The 4,721-nt window shown below is 37.9% G+C and overlaps 1 pseudogene; it reads left to right on the plus strand.

Annotated features, from left to right (window-relative positions):
• The first annotated feature begins 3,915 nt into the window (after window positions 1–3,915).
• On the plus strand, window positions 3,916–4,513 carry LOC110300830 (small ribosomal subunit protein eS7 pseudogene; annotated as a pseudogene).
• Window positions 4,514–4,721: the final 208 nt, after the last annotated feature.

Genomic DNA, 4,721 nt, shown 5'->3' on the forward strand with positions numbered 1-4,721 from the left:
ATGGAGAAGGCAATAGGTGTTTTGTTGATTCTGACTAATACAGAAGTGTCTTCTGCAGTCATTTTCAACCTGTAGTTGCCTCTTGTTGAACGTACACTTGGCAAAGGCCAAGAAGGAGTGGATCAGTGAAGTGTGCAAGGATGTGCAAATAGTACATGGTTAATTTTTGAGACATTAAGCACCTTAAATGAGTACAATTAAGAGTCCCTTATGTGATAGAATGAACTGAATGAAAGTCTGTCTTTTAAGCTTGTGCTAAACCTGTTTTGGAACCGACCAATTTTGGAAGGTAGAATTTGGGGACCTACCAGAGAGGAATTCAAAGAAAACATCTTGTTTCAGACAGACCCGGGTTTAAGTTTTGTCTTCATTGTTCTCAGCCCTGTGATCTGTGGATATGATTTAGATTTTATAAGCACCTTCTATGGCTTCATATAATAGTGAAAATTTCTTCTATTAATATTAAATGGTGTAATACATATAAGATGGTATACTATAATTTCTCAATAAAAGATAGCCATTTCCATGTGAGAGAACATTTTAAATAAACAGAAAAAAAAAAGGAGGGAACTGGCCGTGTTTACAGGGTAATAAGAAGATTATGAATGGAGAAATGGATTGAATCAGAGAAGCAAAGTTGAATGATATAAAAAGATAAATTAGTACCAGTTGAAATCATTCATTTTTTCCTCATTAAGAATTGATTGAGCTTGTTTATGTCAAAAGTCCTCTGTTAGGTATAGAGATGAAAGTATAAGGGAGATGTTGCCTTGAAACTCTGTCAGGTGTTAAAAATCTGGGGCTCTATGTTTAGGATGATTCTTCAAGAAGGGAGGTAGGGGAGTGGGTGGGGAAGCGTGTGGGGGACTTTTGGGATAGCATTTACATTTGGAAATGTAAATGAAATAAATACCCAATTTAAAAAAAAAGAAGGGAGGAGCTTGTGAATGCTAGTTTTTGGTGATTAGCATAGAATATTGTTTTCATGATATATAAAAACACTTGCTATCTTCTTTTTTGTTTGTTTGTTTGTTTGTTTTTCTTTTTCCAATTTTTTATTAGGTATTCTCTTCATTTACATTTCAAATGCTATCCCGAAAGTCCCCTATGCCCCGCCCCTCGTCCCCCCTCCCCTACACACCCACTCCTACTTCTTGGCCCTGGAGTTTCCCTGTACTATCTTCTAATGCTATGCTATGCTATGCTATGCTATGCTATGCTATGCTATGCTATGCTATGCTATGCTATGCTATGATGTGTGATCATATCTTGTGGCTCATTTCTTTGTGAGACAATCCATTCAAATGTGCTAGGAGAGGTCTTGTATTTAGGAATTCATTTCATCCCCCCCAAACAAAGCCCTGGCTTTGAAACTACTATCACACTTCTGGTTAAATCTTTCATTTAGTTTGGGATTTTCCACACATGCAGCTGCATTGGGGCTACCATCTTGGTGGTCATTAGGGATTGGGACTAGAATAACTGTTCTGGATTCAGGAGAAACGTGGAGATTTACGTGTCTGGATATCAGAGCTATTTTGATTATGAGCTGTGAGTAGATATTCCTACCTTGTTGGTAGAATTCTTTAACCAGAAGTGCTAAAATAGAGAAAACACCAGAAGCATGCCAGAATTCTAGATTGTAATGACTGAATATAGACTTTTTCTTTTTTCTTTTTTTTGATGAAACTTTGCTTGAATGGTTTCTAGATCTTCTCACACAGGTTTTGCATCTTGTTCTCACTAGTAGGTCTATTACTATTCTCTTTACTTTCTCCATTAGCTCAGTAGAACCTAGATCACAGACTGGCACAGACTGGCTAACTATAGTCTCTGTGAGCGCCTTTGAGATCTGCTTAGTTGATTTTTTCAGACCTGTTCTCTGGCCTTTAGACTCCTTCCTTCCCCTCTTCTTCAGGTTCCCTTGGCTTTGCCTAGTATTTGGCTGTGGGTCTCTGCATTTGTTCCTATCAGCTGCTGGACAATGAATGGGTACCATACACTATTGTGTGTCTAATTGCTCTTAAGATGATCATATTTTGTTTCTTGGCTTAGAAAGTATCATCGGGGTCTAGGATTGAAGACATAATCTAAGAGGAAGGTGTAATACTCTCCTCTAATATCTAAGCACTGGCTTTATGACCGTTGTTATATATGATTTTATACCTGACTTTGACGCCTGCACACAAACATTGATCTACACAGAGCTCAATTTATTCTTTTTTGGTGGCTGTTCAGTTCAGGTGGTTAGGGCACCAGCTAATGAGAGTGAGGTCACAGGTTCAATCTTTGTGTGGGCCACGGAGGCTTGCTTTGTTCAGTGACCACAGACTTGGTTCAGCCAGCTGTCTAGCATATGTCTGCCCTGGGTCATAAGAGGACAGGGTAAGAGCGTGTGGATGGACAAGACCGAATCCATTTCCAGCATTAGGGAAAGCCAAGCCAAGCACATGTCCTGCTAATGGGGGTCAATGGTGTTTCATTTAAATGAAGTTGACATTTTATTACTTCTGGCTGAGAAAGTCTTTTGAATGCCAAAGTTAAATGTGTTTGCGCTTGTGTCTGGTGTGTGTGTGTGTTTGTGTGTGTGTGTGTGTGTGGGCATTTCTAGTAAATGAAAAGTTGTAGAAAACCTGAGGTGATTACAGGTTCTTAAGCATAGATTAATGATGTAAATATTTAAAATGTTGGTTTAGTGTTAATAAAAAGATAGTTTAGTATGATTACACAGGACTTTCTTTTTTTTTCAAATATCTGTCGGCCAGTGAAATAAAAAGCTGCTTCTTCAGGTGGCAGTTGATAATGACTGATTTTGTTTATGAATGGAAATATTTCTGTTGTAGTGCTGAAGATCAAATTCGAGCATTCGAGCATTCGAGCATGCTCTGCGAGTAGTCTTTCACTGAGCTGCATTCTTCAGCTTCTTAATGAGAAATTTCAATTGAGCTTTCTGCTACTCAGACCACTACACACTAGCAAACCAGGTATGGTTAATTATGCTCCCCCAGATTTTAGTCATTATTCAGGTGATAGATTCCAGCTCATATGTTTAGGTAAACGTGTCTCCTTATCAACTTCATTATTTAGCATTAGGCTTCTTTTAGACTTCAAACTGGATCAAAAGCAACCAAATTCTAAACTTGACTGCTTCAGCTGTTTCCTGAAGCTGGATCTTTACCTAAACTGAACAAGTAATTTGACACGGTAGAGGGAGGGCAGAGAGCAGAGGGAAATTTAGCAAAACTCACGTATTGAATATTCTAGTCACATTAGTGGGTATGTGTATCTTGAAATTCCTTTAATAGGCAATATATTTAAATGGGTTAAGAAATAAGAATACAAAATAGTGCATTGTCAAAAAATTGCTTCTTCTGCTGCACCCAACATCCAACTCTTGTCTACCTTTTTGTCCAGCCATTCATACATATTTTTTGTATATTGTTCCAGGATTTATTTTTGTCAAAATATCTTAAACTCTCTCTGCTTTTAGTAGACGGAAACATTACATGCATTGTTCTTACATTTGAATTTTTTACTTAATTACATAACCCAGAAATCTTTCATATGAGCAGAATGGCTTCATTTTTATAGTCATATACTCTTCTACTGAGTTTATGGATTATCATTTATTTTTTCTTTAATGATTAATCTTGGTGTATTTTCTGTTATAGAAAAGAATATAATTAATTACTGTGGGATGTAATTATTTACTTTGGAGTATACAAAAAGCATTCTTATCTTTTAAAATATGTGTATAGTATTCCTCCAAGTGATAAAACTACAATTATTTATTTCCTTACAGATGAACCAGCTTGCTTCTATAATTATACTATTTGTTGTATTTTTTCTAAGATGAAGGAATATGTGTAAGTGAATGTTTTTTAAAATGTACATGTTTTGCTTCTGCCACTGGATATGAGCTCTTCTCGTGAGAGAGCTGTCCCTCTTTCTAAGGTGGCCTCTGTAAGGACAAAGCCATGTTCAGCTCAGAGCACCAAGATTGTGAAGCCCAATGGTGAGAAGCCGGACGAGTTCAAGTCTGGCATCTCTCATGTGGGAACTCAACATCACTGCACTCAAGGAAATTGAGTTGGTGGTGGTCGGAAAGCTATCATAATTTTTGTACCAGCTCCTCAGCCTGAATCCTTCCTCTAAGTCCGGCTATTTCGTGAATTGGAGAAAAAGTTCAGTGGGTAGCACGTGGTCTTCATTGCTCAGAGGAGGATTCTGCCCAAGCCAACTCGGAAAAGCCGTAGGAAAAATAAGCAGAAGCGCCCCAGAAGCCGCACCCTGACAGCAGTGCACGATGCCATCCTTGAGGACTTAGTTCTTCCCAAGTGAAATTGTGGGTAAGAGGATTCCTGTGAAACTGGATGGCAGCTGGCTCATAAAAGTCCATTTAGACAAAGCACAGCAGAACAATGTGGAACACAAGGTTGAAACTTTTTCTGGTGTGTACGAGAAGCTCACAGGCAAGGATGTTAATTTAGAATTCTCAGAGTTTCAGTTGTAAAGAAAATGACTGAATAAAGTGTCATTCATAGTAAAAAAAATGTACGTGTTTTATGTGATACATGTGAATTCTGGCAGTGCAAAGAAAGTAATGTGCTTAGCTGAAGTTACTTGGATTCAGTGATAGAAAATGATACGAAGATGAGAGTCTATATGATCATAGCTGAGTGGAAACACGCAGATGGGATCCATTTCTTCTGTGGATAATT

The sequence above is a fragment of the Mus caroli genome, unplaced genomic scaffold (assembly GCF_978045245.1).
Source record: "Mus caroli unplaced genomic scaffold, Mus_caroli_1 scaffold_10, whole genome shotgun sequence".
In the NCBI taxonomy this organism is placed as follows: domain Eukaryota; kingdom Metazoa; phylum Chordata; class Mammalia; order Rodentia; family Muridae; genus Mus; species Mus caroli.